At 33.5% G+C, this 17,029-nt stretch overlaps 1 protein-coding gene and 1 non-coding gene across 2 annotated transcripts in view; one reads left to right on the top strand and one right to left on the bottom strand.

Annotated features, from left to right (window-relative positions):
• The window catches only part of NBEA (neurobeachin), a 600,762-nt gene that overhangs the window by 249,421 nt on the left and 334,312 nt on the right, over positions 1-17,029 (bottom strand). The window lies entirely within an intron of this gene.
• Positions 8,557-8,675, top strand: LOC111740993. The gene has a single exon (XR_002780824.1). It is a non-coding gene; the product is annotated as a 5S ribosomal RNA (ribosomal RNA).

The raw sequence follows: 17,029 nt of genomic DNA, 5'->3' as shown, positions 1-17,029 counted from the left end.
TGGAAAACAGTCTGGAGGTAACCTGAAGAAAACTAATACACTGATTCGAACAGATCTATGCAACTCTGTTCACTGCAGCACTATTTACAATAGTCAAGATATGAAAGCAACGTATGTGCCCATCAATAGTCAACTGGATAAAGAAGCTGTGGTCCATATATACAATAGAATAATACCCAGTCATAAAAAAAAAAAAAAAAAATGAAACCTTACCATCTGCAGTGACATGGATAGACTTAGAGGGTATTATGCTGAGTAAAATATTCAAACAGAGAAAGATAAATACCTTATTGTTTCACTTATATGTGGATTCTAAAGAACAAAAAAACCCAAAAAACAAAAACAGACTCGTAGATACAGAGAACAAACTGGCGATTGCCAGATGTGGGGTTAGGGACCCTGGGGGAAAATGTGAAGGAATTACGAAGTACAAATTGGTAGTTACAAAGTAGTCACGGGATGTAAAGCACAGCATAGTGAATACAGCTCATGATACTGTAATAACTACGTATGATGTCAGATATGTACTAGACTAATTGGGGGGAATCACTTCATAAATTACATAAATGTCTACCCACCATGCTATACAGCTGAAAATGATATAAAATAATACTGAATGTCAACTCTAACTGAAAAATTAAAAGAAAAATAAATAAGTAAGTAAATAAATAAATAATAAAGACATGAAAAAGAAAGTGGGTAGGAAAGTAAACTTTTTTTTTGTCTAAAATTATGTTTCCAGCACGGGTTTCTTATTTTGACCAGAGTTCTGATCTCACTTTTTTGCTTGTTGCTGCTCTCTCTGGACCACCCGTCTGCAGCTTCTGCCTACCTTTTCCCCTGCGTTGCATTTCTTTGTATCATTTTTTGCACCTTATTTACTTTTTTATCAGAAAGAGGAAAAGGTAGTATTATTTGGTTAAAGTATGATAGCATAATCTTAGTCACAGAACACGTAAAGCAAAATCTTTTCACATAAAATATACTACAGAAGAAAACTCCTAGTTTATTCACAGTGAACTTTGAAAAACCACATTGTTATATATTCATTTTAAAGGGAGTTATATTTATTCTGTACGTTTGAGGCAGATGCATGCCTGTTTGATAAAAGGTAGATTAAACCATTCAAGAAAAAAAGCCTTCTTTCTATCCATAAAATAATAATCATATTGGAGGGCTGATATTACTTTTTTTTGAATGTTGTGAAAAGAAATGTTTCCTGATAGACTATTATTTGAATCTTTCATTTGCCTTTTAGTCTACGTTATTTTCTTCACAGAAAGCAGTTTTCTGAGCATGAAAAATATTTAGGTGACTCCTTTTGCCTCTTGGGTGCACCACTACTCCCTATGATCTGGTTTCTTGGTTTTGTAAGAAATAAACTTGTTTCATAGTCTTTCAAGAATAGTTTTCAATGTGAAAGTGATAGATGAGAAAAATAAGCCCATAAACATCTGGTGAGGTTCTATGTGCTACTATAGGACGTAAGAGCAATGATTTTAGTGTGTAGTCCAGGAAACTGGGCTCAATTCTCACAAAATATTTATTTACAATATCTGTAAATTCTGAATCTCGACTAAAAGAATACAGTTAGGAGTGGAGTATCCAGACAGAGTAGGATGGTTGGTTCTCGAGCATTCCTTATTTTGTAACTAAGGAGAGTCACCCCGGTGGAGCACTGTCAATTCATTTCCTGTAATGGCTGTTTCTTAAAGAGGTCGCCAGGTATGAGCCTCCACAGAAGATCTGGTTAGAGTACACATAAAAGTTTTAATGGTGAAACAATTTAAGGGACAATTTGATGTACTTTTTCACTTAATTAATGCTTGCGAAAAAAAAAAAAAGTGGCTCCAACATTATGAACAATTTAACAAGGCATTTCTGTAGTTTCGAAAAACAAAAACAAAGAAAAAACCCTTTATTCAATGAGCTCTCTGTTAGTAAATATTGAATTGCATTTTCACTTTAACTATTTTTCTTACTCAACTTTTTTATTTAAAAAATTGGCAACAGCGTACAAAGCTTTTCAGAGTTTGTAGACACTATTTTTCTCACTTCCTGTAGCACTAGGCTCTCAATTTTAGGGAGGAAATAATTACTTTAATCTCAATTAAGAAAATTATAAAATTACTTGTGAAGCATTTAATTCTATATAGTAATTATCCTACTTGAAGGAAGCAGACTATTCTTTTATTCTAATAATTACCACTGTGGTGAATCAGCTTAAATATCTAGAAATTATAATTAAAAATTATTTCCCACAAGACTTAAGAATTGATCACTATAAGAAATCACACAGAAAAGGATTTACTTAATTTTGAGGAATATCTTTATGCTAAATTGTACAGTTTTTAATTATCTTTAAAATTTCATCCATTGCTGTAAAAATAAATGGTTTTGTCCCATTAAATATTTTATACAAAAGGTGTCTCAGTTATATAACGTTTACAAACCTTATATTATTTAAAATTATTAAGTTTATGATAGTCGCTATTGCATTATATAAACCTCAGTTCTTTCATTTAGAAAATGGGGATAAACAGAACCCCTTTCATAGCTTATCTTAAAGAATGCTTGCAAAGTGCTCAGCCCAGTGTATGGTCCATGTAAGTAGGCAGCAGCCAGGAGCAATAGATAGCTGGAAATAGGTTCAAGTCCCAATCCTGACACTCGCTAGGTAAATGACAACTTATCTGAGTATTACTTTTCTTACCTATATGAGACTAAGAGTTCTGATTAATGCTCTTTTCCTAGCGCTTGCTACAAGTCCACTAATAAATAGTAATTATATCAGCTGTTTTACAAACTCACGCACATACAGTTGCATTTCTATCAAACCAAAACAATAAATTTTCCAGAAACTCAGATATGGTTTTTAGAGGTCTGACACTTTTTAATGCAACACTGAACTGTGGTGATATATACACATATACACACACACATGCAGAAGTAAATCTGATATTCTGCTTTGCAGGGTCCACAGTGTCACCCTCTTACCAATTTCATCACTCCCTCAGCACTATTTAGAATCTCTACTTCTCTCTACTGTCCTCTAAGCTTGTGCTGTTCGTTCCTACTTTCATGCTATTCCTCTCACTGAAATGTTCATGCCTTTCTAATCAGCATTTAATTGATATCACAAGCCATTTTTCCTCTAAAATATCCTTGCCTGTAAATTTAGAAATTAAACATTTTACTGTAATATATGGATCTAAACATTTACTACTTCATGCATTTATACCTGACTCTCTCCCTAAACTGTAAGCAACAAGAGATCAGGATGTTTGTCTCATGCAGCTTTGTGCCCCACCCCACATCATAGTACTTAGAACGGCATTTACAAATAACAGGGATGCGATAATATTTGTTAATTGGATTGTTCTCTCATGATGTTTTCATGTACTAAAATTGGATTTAACTTTTAAAACAAAATTATGCTAGAGACAACTTTTGGAAGGCAGAGCAAAGCTATTAATTATTAAACACACTTATGCATTTTAACAAATCCATCTATAGCCTGGCCTATTTGGCTTTTCTGCTGATACATACTACGTGGGGTGAAAGCAGTTATCGAACTTCTGGAAATGGAACCAAAAGTTACTACTTGCTTAGTAGCCGATGATTCCTTTGTAGGAGAGAATGATTTGCTAGTGACAACATATTTAACCCAAATAGAAAAATACAACATAGTAAATTAAGAACATGGTAACAATTTAGCCTGCCTTTGTGAAGTTTGCTTTAGGCTATACAATCATTTAAGTAATCAAATGCAAGCTGGCCCATTAGTGTTTGATTCTTTCTGATATTTATGAGGCCTACCAAAGAAAAATGTTTCCATTCAAAAAAGTTATCTCATACATTCGCCTTTAAACTGAAATAGTATGCGTATGAATTTTACAATTAACTTTCTATTTACAAAAGCTCTCAACTTTGTGGGCACTTTTCTTTTTGTCCATCCAGAAAACCACCAAATCCTACTCCCTTCCTACTTTCATAAAACCATCTTTGAAAGTAATTTTCTCTCTCATAATAGACAAGGAAGAAAAGTAGCTGAGTACCCAGCAAAATTTTCATTATATTTTTACCTCCTATCTAATTAAATAGATCAATGTTTTTAAAACTGTATTCACAAATTCACAAATTAACAATTTTATAATTATTTTAAAAATGTATTTAAATATAACATTTAATTTTGAATTCATTTTTAGTGTTCAAGTATAAAATGTTTTTCTAAAGAATAGCATAATACTTGTGCTTATATAATTTAAGTAAATTTAAACATTCACCTCAATATTCATGCCTGTTATTAAAATTATATTTAAATTAAATTTTCTATTAAAATTTAATATTTCAAAAATTTTCTTGTTTACTCTTGTAGTGGTTTTAAACTATTTTCCCCAATTTAGATTAGTTTCCTGCAAAAAATTTTACTTTATTTTAATTCAATCTTCAAAATTTAAATAGTTCACATAAATTTAATAAGGAGCATATGCTAAAAAAGATTTGCTATACACATATACACATACTATAATTACAGATGGACAGTTGCTATTCAGTATTTAATAAATTTCATATTTCCTTTTTTACATAAAGGCAGCTAATATGCTTAAAATAATACATAGAAACATGACTAGAATACTCAGCACAATTCACCAATCCATATCCATTGATTTGACCTTCAATGGAAGTTTATTTGAATGCAAACATAAATAATGAGTATAAAATTATGTACAATTTAGCTGATAATATATGACCTCTGTCTTCCCTAAAGGCATATTCTTTCTAAGGCAACAGACAGATATGATTGATTAATGAACTATTTAAAGACTGCAAAAACCCTTTGCAAAACGCTAAGAACCTTTCCTCTTGTAATTGACTCAATATAAGATAGAGATTATTAACAAATGTTTTAGAATATTAGCCATATAGACTCAATTAACTAAGATGTTTAGGGCTCTGGTAGAGAGATTTCTACTTAACGTGAAAATCTGCATTAAACCAAACTATTTAATTTTCTTTAACTCAACATCCCAACTCAACACCCAAACTCATTTGACCATGTAATACTTTACTCAAGTAATACTTACTGACAGCCCTTTGACCTTATTTTGGAATATGCTGACAGTGATATGTGATTCTTCATTTAAAAACATTACGTACAATGAGCCAGGAGCCTGTCAGTTTGTTAGGTCATTCATGCCACCTCTCACCTGCTCATGAATGCAGAGACCTTTTCCTGGTCATTGCTGTGTCCCCAGAGGTTAGAAACAGTGCTTGCTGTAGTGCCTGTTTAGAGTGACGACCTGGCTCTAGTAACTGTGTTAAGAGTTAAGCCAACAAAGATTAACAGGGAGTATTTTCTACTTGAGAAGCTTAAAGTCTTGTGGAGAGAAAGATAAAGATATAAACAATATAAACAATTACAATATAATGGGGTAACTGATGTTTGAATAAAGCTCTGAGAGAGCACATGTGAAGGACTTGGAAATTCTGCTGGAAAGATCAGGGGGAGATGACGCTAGAAATGAGCCTCAAGGATAAAGTGAATATAGCAGGGAGGTACTGAACTTTGATGTCAGTACCTCCACACTAAAAAAGGAGAACCCTAAGACTTCCGACTCTAATAACAATGGTTTCTTAGTGATTTTTCCTTTTCTCCTAACACTGCAGACTTCCATAAATAAGTGAATGAATACATGAATTTTGGTTCAGTGAGATCTGTGACTGCCTCAATCGTCCCAGTCTGAATCCCATTCAAACATTCCCAAGGAACTTTGCAGACTACAAATTCCAGACAAGAAATGGTAAAATACAGAAAGAGGAAGGCTACCGAGGACTGAGGCAGTAGGAGGAGGAGGGATGGGGCCCCGTGGCACAGAGCCTCGGGCCTGCAGAAAGCTTTCGGCCATCTCTGATATTCTGAACTCTACGGCTCTTTCCCCTCATTGTCTTTCTCAAGGTTGTGTTATAATCCTTTAAACTATATCGTATTTCTTGCTGAGAAAAAAATAGGGCATACTAGATCTCTTTTTTCTTTTATGGCTCTCATTGAGCTAGTGTATTTTGAGCAAGAAATATGAGTCAGACACCATACTATATTCTTTAAACCGATTGATCATCTGATTTTTAAAATGGTTCTATAAAATATATATTAACCTCCAATTTCATAGATAAGAAGAGAGAGGCTCAAGAAGTCTTGTATCAAGCTCAACCAGCAGGTTTAGTATTTAATAAACACATGCTTATTTAATGCCTATTCTAGAAAAGGCACTATTTCTAGGAACCAGGAATATAGTGATGATCAAGACTGCAATGGTCTGTACCCTCAAGGAGTTTACAATTCTCATGTAGTGGAACAGAAAATAAGTATGTTAAAAAGTATATAATACTTTTTATAATAAGAATTACATATATATAATAAGAATTACAAAGAAAATAAAGCTTAGTTATGGAATAGAGAATGACTAGGAAAATTACATATTTAGGGAAAGCCTCTATGAGAAGGTAACATATGAGCTGATATCTCAGTGATGAGAAGGATCTAGGCATCCAAGATAAAAGGTAAAAGCATACTGAACAGTAGAGAGAGCTAGCTGAGAAGGCATTATGTTGAATATGAGCTTGGTATATTTAAGTAGCAGAAGGAATGTTAATGTGTGGCTTAAGCTTGGAAAAAAAGAAGACCAAATGTATTCTTAAATTAGGCAGTGACAGGATCACTAAGGGTCTTGAAGAAATCTTTGTAAGATTTTAAAAAGAGTAATAATAAGAGTGATTTATACTTTATCTCATTCTGGCTGCTGTGTGAGGAAAATTCATACAGGATCAAAGTGGAAGCTGAAAATCAGGTTAGGTAAATATTGGGGCTGTCAGGATGGAGAGAGTTGTGGCAGACAGCATGGGAACTGGAGAGGAGAGGTCAGATTTTGGATATATTTTATAGACGGAGCCAATGGGACTAGCTTATATAATACAGAGGCAGAGGGAGGGGGATTAGAGGAATGGTGTGGAAAAGACAAGAATGAAAAAAGCACTTCCCATTGGGGTTCTGCTTTTAGTTTGGAGGAATTAGGTCCTAACCAATTGAATCTCCCGGAGATAGCAGAGTGAAGTGGGAACCATGGAAAAGAGAATGCCTGGGAAGGGGAACACCAAATCTCATGCTTAAATTATGTTCAGGTCTCTTGCTGGCTCTTGAACCATGATGAGTAGGATGCACAAAAGCAGTCTGAACCAAAATGTGAGCCACAGCCCACTGCAGATGTGACAAAGTATAAAGTCTAAGTCTAACATAGTTAAATGTCTGTTAAAACAATAATGTCGACACTCCTTAGAAGAATGTAACAGAATTCAGAGCTTCCGCACATAATGTTTATAGTTACTGTGATACAATAAACAGCTACAAAGAGCCATAAAAATATGACCCATTTTCAAGAAAAAAAAAAGATAATCAATGAATATCAACCACGAGATGGTCGGGTGTTGGGATTATTAGACAAGGGCTTTAAAATAGCTACTATAATGAAGTAAAGGAAAATATAATCATGATGAAAGAAAGATAGGAAATCTCAGCAAATAGAAAATGTAAAATAGAATCAAATGGAAATTTTAGAATGCAAAGGTAAATATATGAAATAATAATTCATGAGATAGGTTTAATAGCCAAATGGAAATACAGAGAAAGTCAGTAAACTTGAAGACAGATCAACAGAAATTATTTAACCTGAGGAAGAAAGAAAAAAAGATGGAAAAAATTAATAGAGCTTTAGGTATCTGAAGTAAAATATCAGAAGGTCTATCATACATGCAGTTAAAGTCCCCCAAACAAAAAGAGAGCAGGAGTAAATATTTGAAGAAATAATGGCCAAAACTTACCACATTTGTAATGACATAAACTTACAGATTTAAGAAGCTGAGTGATCTCTTAGAAAATACAGACACACACACACACCCAGGAACATCATAACTGAATTGTTGAAAACCAAAGAGAAAGACAAAATCTTCAAGCCTCAGGAAAAAAAAAAAAAGATACATTATGTATAAGAGAAAAACATGGAGCCTAGAAAACAGTGGGAAAGCATCTTTAAAGTACTGAAAGCTCATACTATTCTATATACTATCCTTTACTATATACTATAAGCCCAGAATTCCATATCCAGTGAAAAATATCCTTCACAATGAAGGAAATTTTAAAACAACCCTCTCTGAATATACAGAACGAGTAGACAAAAAATTCAGTAAAGATGCAGACCATATGAACCATACTATCAATTACTTTGACCTAATTTCAATTTGTAGAATAATTGTTCGATGACTGAAGAATGCACACTATTTTCAAGTGTACACAGTACATTTGCCAAGATACACCATATATACTGAGTCATAAACTAATCTTACAACTTTATATAACTGAAATTATATAGAGTATATTCTTTGGCTATAATGAAATAATAAGATATAGTACAAATTAAACTCACTTATAAATAATATATTAGTTATAAAAGAAATTATAAGTAGGAAATATTTCAAACTTGCTAATGAAAGTTAGATAGATGTGTCTACGGCCATGCCACTCTGAACGTGCCCAATCTCGTCTGATCTCGGAAGCTAAGCAGGGTCGGGCCTGGTTAGTACTTAGATGGGAGACCACCTAGGAAGACCAGGTGCTGTAGGTGTTAAAAAAAAAAAAAAAAGTTAAATAGATGTGAGATGCGGCTAATGAAGTGCATAGAAGGAAATTTATAGCCTTAAATACTTATAGTAAAAAAGAAGGTCCAAAAGCAACGACCTAAACTTGCATCTCAAAGAATTAGAAAAAAAATGTAAAGTAAAACTAATATAAGCAAAATAAAGACAATAATAAAGGTGAGAGCAGAAATCACACATGATTATCTGGCAGAGAATCTGTTAATCTAGCTCATCCCGTATCTAGGACAGGTTTGGAGATCACCCAAAAGCTGGCTCTCTGTTCTGTGTTGATACATATGCATATGTTTTTTGAAGGAGACAGCAGGATCTAGAGTCACTAGCACGATTTAGAAAATGCTTGTTTTCACAAGTTCGATCTATTGGAGTTCTTGCTCATTTAGCAAGAAAAATACGTTTATATGAATTTGTTGGTCGATTGGAACTCAACCACTTTTGATTTGAAAAATCTTTACAATAATGACTAAAGAAAAGCTCAGAGTTTGAACACATAACAGCTTTCCTGTGATACATACATTTTCATCAATGATCATAAACATACTAAGCTCTTTTGGAAGACCAAACAGAAGGAAGGAAGGAGAGGGAGAGAGGGAAGAAGGAGAGAATTACATCTCCCCGTGTGTCCTGAGGAGACAATCCTTTTTTTTCAAAGGTAAAGAAATATGTAAGTTCCTGATCCCAGAGCAATGCTTTCAGATCTGTCTAGTGTTCCCTTGTACGGTGGAGGTGGACCAATCCATCAGTGATGGGGAGCAAGACAGGAAATGCTTAATAATCAGTTAAGACATTTTCTGAATTCTATTCATCTGGTCCTTGACTACACAAAGAGGTGTACGTATGTTAAACAAACATCCCTTTTAAAAGGGTATGAAGTACTGTTTCTCTATATCTGTTTAAGTATGATATAAAATAGCTGAAATAGGAAGGCAAGCCTTAGTTACCAAGATATGCTACATATCATATTAGAATACCTACAATGGGCTCTTGGTCTGTAAGATGAAACGGGCAGCAAAAGTGGTAGTTGCAATGTTTAACAAATATCCACAGGGAAAATAAGCCAATTAGAGAGACTCCTCTTAAAGGTGCAGAACTTGAGTTTAGGTTTGCTGTGTCTAATCAAAAACAAATATAAATGGAAGGGAGGCAGAATTCAAGATTAAACAAGGTATTTGTATAACTACTTCCTTTAACTTGAAAAAAAAAGGAACTGAAATAATATTTCCAATTGTCTCAGTGTTTTACTTTACAGCTGCAAACCAGTATACTCTTGATAGTATATACATATATAAAAATTTCAAATAAGAAAAGTATATTTTAGTGGTACTCAAATTTTCCATAAATACTTGAAACTAAATACAAAAGGGCCTCTAAATTTAAATGATCTAAATATAATAATCAGAACATTTTCTGGAATAAACGAGTATTCCAATGATGCTTTGGATTCCAAAGTTTACCAAGCCCCTCCCCCCAAAAAATCAAAGAAAAAATCATATTAAAGGATATTACTTTAGAAGTCTGAAAACTGATTTCATACTACATATTCCATGACACATAATTATCCTAATTTTTGGAGTATTGCATTTATAATTTGCTTCATTAGAATGAAAGTAAAATCCAGTGAGAACTGTTAATTTTAAGTTTGGGTAGGCTACAAGAATTTTCAGAATCTTGTCGTATGTGCTAAAAATGTGTTTTGAGAGAAAGCCTCCACTGCTGCTCTAGGATAACTCTAGGCAACTACATAGGGCTCTTTCCTCCAGCAATTACTGTTCTTCGACTTTAGGATAACTAGACAAATTATATGGATTAAACACAATTTTAAAACCAATCAGCCATAGTGGTAGGGGTAGTCTAGCCTAGGGAAGTTGTGAAAAGAGTAGCTTCTGAGAAAGAAGGTGGATTATAATTTCTGAATGGGACTCAGCTAGGAGTCCCAGCGAGCCAGAGGTGCTAGCTCTAGAAAGCCAACAGGTAAAATGATCACAGAAAAGACTTCCCCATGGAACATCCAGCTGTGACCTGGAAGGCCATCAACAATCACAGTGTGCCCTAACTAGGACCTCCCTTCTGAATACTGCTGACTCTACTCAGTCTTTATCTTCTGTGCTTCAAAACACCTTTGGTTCTGGGCAAGATCACCATCTTTAATTTGAAATTATCTAAGGAAAAGGAAGTTCCATTTATCTAAACACCTGAGTTTCTTATTTCCCTTCTGATCGCTCCAGGTCTCTTGGCAACTCGATTTGCTATTTTCATTGTTAGTATGGTTCTTATCCAAAACCCTTGGGATTGAGTATGTTTTCAAATCAAAGTTTTTCCAGCGTTAGAAAATTACTGAAATGCAGCTGCTCTGTACCATGTGCCACTCTGGTAGCATTGTGGTTAGTACGTCATAATTACAGAAATTAATATTTTTGCAAAAAATGTATAAACATTCACACTAAGTGGGATAAATAAAGACAACAAATAGCCACATATTGGTTTAAATTAAGTTTTGTCACCAGATACGTTTTCCATAAGCACATGAAAAAATGTATGGTTTTCAGAACTTTCAAAAGAATTAGAGACCTATACCAAATTTTAGTAGTGAAACTCATTTCCATTTGATGCAAATACTTAAGTGAGTGCAAAGTTTCATTAATTTCTTTTATTTTCCAGTAATGTCATTCAGTTGTTATATTATGGTCCTAATAAGTAAACATAAATCTTTTCGTGTGCTTTCATTTTCATAATCAATGATATAATAATATTAGCCTCCTTGAGGCTAAATAAGGTTAATAAAAAATATCACATATAAAAATATGAATGATGGCTTTGTAGGAAAGTTTATTTTTATTGATTCATTATATAAAACCCAAGAGAAACAATATGCTTGTGATGCCTCTTTACCAATCAGTCTGCCTCTCCAGGAGACAGGTTCTAGCACTAACACTGACTAGAGTCATATTAACAAAAGTGGCATTATATGTCATACGCATACATTGAGATGCGAGGGAAAACTAAATTCAGTCACAGAGAAAATTAATTTACAAAATTAACATATACGTAATTATATCTGAAGACTTAGCAAGAACTTCATAAACTGACAGATAAGTTTGCAACCAATGACAAGAAAGTCTTCCACTAATACGTGTAAATTTCTTAATTTCACTCTTCTGGATGTTTTAAGTGTAGTTCTTACAAGAATTATGTAGAGAACAGAAATATCCCTTTTGAAGTCCCTTCATATTCCATGCTTCCACAATTCTTATTTATTTGTCTATATACCCTGTGCACCTGCAATTCTTATTTATCAATATACAGCTATGTAAACTATAAGCATACATACACACATACGCGTAAATGTTATATTCTTTTAAGCAAAGCTTAATATTAGATTAATGTGGAGCTAAATAACAAAACGGGGTAAACTCGTAGCATGTATAATGAATTTGTACATTTTTAACTATCCTCATTTTTCACAGTCTTTCTAAATTATGTCTCTCCTTTTTATTTACACTCTTTACATCTGTGTTAACTGGCATATGACTGCAATTTCAAATCTCCCATATGTACAACATACATGAAAGTCAGCAATGAAGAAAAGAAGGCTAGGGATAGCCTTACGCTGAGTTATTATCCCTAGAAACCTTTAAGCTACATGTAAAGCTTTCTTATGGTGGATGACAAGTGCTTTGCGGCCTTGTAGGTAATAAGCTTCAGAAATAAAACCATCGCTCCTACTCGACTAGACACTTTTGTATAGCAACGGTATTAACAAAATCATGATATGAACACTGATACCATGGAATGTAAAAAAGTAAAGATAATATGGTTTGAAATTCTTCAAAGAAGTAAAATTCAAATTTAAAAAGTGGTGCTTTCTTTGCTTGCTTGATAAAAACAAAACGATTTTCTAAAATTATCCTCAAGATAACGCATCAATGCCATGTGACCTGTGTTTTCGGGAAGTCTGTCATCTCTAAACTAGCAGGGCCCCCATGTCAGTCTCTCTCCGCTTCCCAAGATCCGATTTCTTGAACTTCGGCCTCCTACCCACCCCAGGACCTCGGACAGATGACAGTTTGTGCTTTAGCTCCTTTTCTTTGCAGGCGGAGATTCCCAATTGCTTGTTTACTCTAGTATTTCAGCAAACATTGCAATTCCATTAATTGCTGGTCTGGGAAAGGACAGGAAAATCTACTTTACAGAATTTAGTATCTTTCAAAATATCGTATCTTGCATTTTATTGCATCTGGCTTCGAATGGATCAAAGTCTCGAAAGAAAGACTGCTGTTAAGGACCGTACTGTACCTTTGAGGAATTAGAAAAGATCCAAAATACATCTACCTTGAGTGCCAACTGTATTGATTTTGAGGAAAAGATATTAGCACTGGAGAGTCTTACGTCGGCTAACTTCCCGAGTATTTATATCACTGGGACTGCTTTACTGCAGCTAGAAGAATAAGTACACATGACTTTGAAGTAATAAATAAATGGATTCATCTTACATGCCAATAAATTTTAAAAATCAAAATATAAGTTAATATTAAAAAGCCATATTAGGAGAAATATTGTACGAATGTAAATTCTAAAACGAAGACTACATATCAGAGTACTGAGTGCTATTTATTTGTGGACCTTCCCTCTTTCAGAAAGCACACACACAGATGCACACACACCACAGACAGAAGCCACAGAAAACAGCAGAAGACGGGTTATTTATTAGAACAAAAATGTACTCTTAGTCACAAAACTACCATAGCAAATGAACTAAGACAGAATAATAAAATTAGTATAATTAGCTAGCAGTCGAACCATTTACAAAATAAGACCACTTTATCTGTGCTCTTTTCTTTTCAGAATCCAATAAACTGCCATTATATTCCTTCTAAATGGTTCCATTACAAGGATTCTATAACAACAGTCTAATCTCTTGATAATTATAATAAATGCTTGTAATCAAAGCAGAAACCATTTAAAATAGAAAAGAGAAAGGCTGTTTTCCATCAAACTCATTGTAGTTCCATGACCTTTGAAGCATTCAGCTACAATACAGCTTTCTATCTAATTTTGTTCAAAGAAATATTTAAGAAAATACATGATCGATGATAATTTAGATTGAGGTATTCTAGCATTCTTCGTTCCAGATTTTTAAATTGTATGAACATTAGAATAAAGAAACATCTTTATTTAGAGTATAAATTTTTGCTTCGAGTTTAAGTTTCTAGAATTCACATGATAAATGACTTGATTAGAGACATAATATTTCCTTCAGGGGAACAAAAGCAATAGTTATTTTAGAACACTATAACGATGAGCTATGGCTTTAAGGAAGTATTATTTTCCTAGCAGACAGCACATCTCAACACAGAAGTTAGGCTGTACTTACTTGAATAAACCATGATTTCCAGAGATCACATAAGTAACTGAAGGCTGATAAAGTTACGGGAAGTGACTATATAGGATCAGAATGGCTTTCATCTGCATTTTGTTAGACCAAGCATTGATTTCACTTTTCAACTGTGAACAGCAAGAGGCCAGCTGTGGCCAGAGTGAGAGAAAACCGTGAACCAGGGTGACACTAGAGGGGGCAGTGCTCGGGGGAAAAAAAAAAAAAAGAAAAAGTAATACTTTTTAATAAGTCATAGCAAGAACCCTACACATTCTAAACGTTTCGAAGAAATATAGAGGGGTTTCCATAAGCTATCAAAAGTGATGGATCTAATTTATGACAAAATGAAACCTTTGTGCTCGGTTGTGGGAATAAACAGAATTAGGAGGAGAAAATAAACAACGAGAAGGAAAATATAAAATATATTGCCGTCAAGGCAGAAACAACTACATATTACTTGGCATTCCCAGATGTGCTAAGAGGAAATTTTTGAGGGCACACTGAAAAGCAATGTTCCCTTTGTGAAATCTTTCACATTTATTTAACTAAGCACAATCATTGAAAATGACCTTTATCCAAACCCCTCACAGCGGTCTTAAAATGATCTAAAATGACTGCCAGATATTCTTTAAATAACATTACTTAACTAAAAGTCATTACCCAGGGGCAATATTAAAGTACTGGCAAGTAAATACAGATCTATTTTCAGCAAAATATAACATAAGCTTAATGAAAAATTGATAACACATTAAACATCTTTGTCAGAAAGCTAACAAATAATACAAATTATCTTAGGTTTTCAGAATGGGTAGGGAACGTATGGTTTTCACATCCAAGGCAACTCATTTGCTCTTAGTGGAGAAAAGCATCACAGAAAAAGAATCTAAACAATTGAAATGTTGTTTAATACTTAAAATTGTAAAAAAACAAAAAAGTTATATTAAGAGAATGGTTCCTAAAAAATATTTTAACTAAATAAATTTTTATATTTACCAAATGTCATAAATTTCAGAAAACAGATTTATTTATTAAATGATTCTTCCTATTTCAAAATAAGTGTATAAAATTTGACCACCTCTATCTTTTCTTTTGAAATTTACACTCAAGGTAAGATCAAAGGCTACCTAATACGACTAGGAATGGAGGGAGAGATAAAAGCTTAGGTCGGGAATAATTGATAGTTTATTAAAAAGGTATGTATTTATGGATTCTAAATTTTTTAAAATTCCATTGTTTCACAATGCATTTCTGTTTCGGTTAGCAAAAACTGGACATACTGTGGGGGTGGGGGGGTTTTCTTGTATTAAGAGCACCATTAGTTCAGTAAATCACGGCTGTGAGATAAAGATGATTACTGTATCTCCTTGATGGGAAGGAGAAGGGGAGAGGAGGTTCATTTTACCACAAAGCAATTACACTGAGCCCGAACGTTACCATTTATCATGGCTGAAAGATGACACTCACTGTTAGCCAAGGGAAACTGCTACTCAAATGCTCCTTTCTAGATCAATACACCCGTGTGTGTGCTTTTTTTTTTCCTTAGCAAAAAGTAATTACACAACAGAAACTTCACAATCAATACCTTCTCAGGCTAACTTTAAGTCAGCTATATAGGTGTGAAGGTATGGCACTGTGACCTGTCACAGAAGTCTACCCCATTAAGTCTAAATTAAGCCTGTTTTTCTGTGCTGTCAATCAAATCTTTCCTAGTATTATTTCAAGTCCTCGATATTGGTTCCTCAGAAATAAAGTATTGGCACATTTTGCTTTTGTTTTGTCTTTTGTTACTAAAGGATATCAAGTTACTACTGACCACATAACAGCATAGGAGAGTTACCATTAATTAACCCATTAGTGTTTTTCAAGGAAATAAAAAGAAAAAAAGAAAAGAACAAAAATCGATTCACGAGGGAAAAACAATCAATGTCCTCACTCAGTGAAACCTGAAATACTTCTGGAAGCCTGTTTCCTCATCTTCTGGTTGAAGCTCTGACCTTCTTTGAACTTCTGAGATCCAAAAACAGAACAATCTACAATTTTATAACGTACAATTGAATTTTTCTCAAAATAAACAAACCTTGCAGTTAGGGAGGTAGATCACGGATGATGATACAAATGTTTACTGTATATACACAGATTAAAATAGGTGTTACAATCATTTGAAAATATATCCAAATGTCAATTTGACAACTGCTTTCTGTAAGACAGAGCTTAGTCTTATAAACCAATCTAATATATCAGAAGAGGTTAAAGGGCATGAAAAAATCACTCCTTCAGTGAAAAAAAATTTGACATCCAATTTTCAAGCTGATTTATCAGTAGAAAGCTAAAATTGATAGGTTGCCATTACTGGGGAGTAGCCTGTCTAAGAAAGCCGTTACAAAACCTCTCATTTTGATTTAGCCACAATAATCAATACAAACCTATACTGTTTCAATTTTTAAAACATTGATCTTCTGCTATAAGCTTAGTGCAGCCACATTTATCAACGGTCATAAAAAAAACCCCTCAATTTATTTTTAAACAAAGGTTCAGAAAATAAAATGATCAAATAAAATTCAGGTTTACTTGCCTTGTTGGTTAATCATTGTCATAAAACAAAATGTTTAACCTAGTTCGTCAAGAAATTGAGTTAAAGTTTTTATATTTTAGGTAATAACTACTATTTTTCCCTTTGTTCTCTATTTTAACTAGTCCAGTGTTATCTCGAGTTTCTCAGTTATTTAACTCTCGTATCAGGTTTTCCTAGAGTTATTTTATTCTAAGTTATTCTATGCAGTCACAGTTAAAAAGAGAAAAAAATTAGAGTGAATTAGTATTTAATATATGAAATACTTTTTGTTAATAAACAGCCAAAAGTGGGAGCAGAGAATGACCAAAACATTTTAAAAGAATTTCAGACTATGTAGTTGAAATATTTAGGGGGCAGAGAGGACTTAAATACTTCTC

The sequence above is a fragment of the Pteropus vampyrus genome, unplaced genomic scaffold, assembly GCF_000151845.1.
Source record: "Pteropus vampyrus isolate Shadow unplaced genomic scaffold, Pvam_2.0 Scaffold71, whole genome shotgun sequence".
Lineage (NCBI taxonomy): Eukaryota > Metazoa > Chordata > Mammalia > Chiroptera > Pteropodidae > Pteropus > Pteropus vampyrus.
This window is presented reverse-complemented; position numbering and strand designations above follow the sequence as displayed.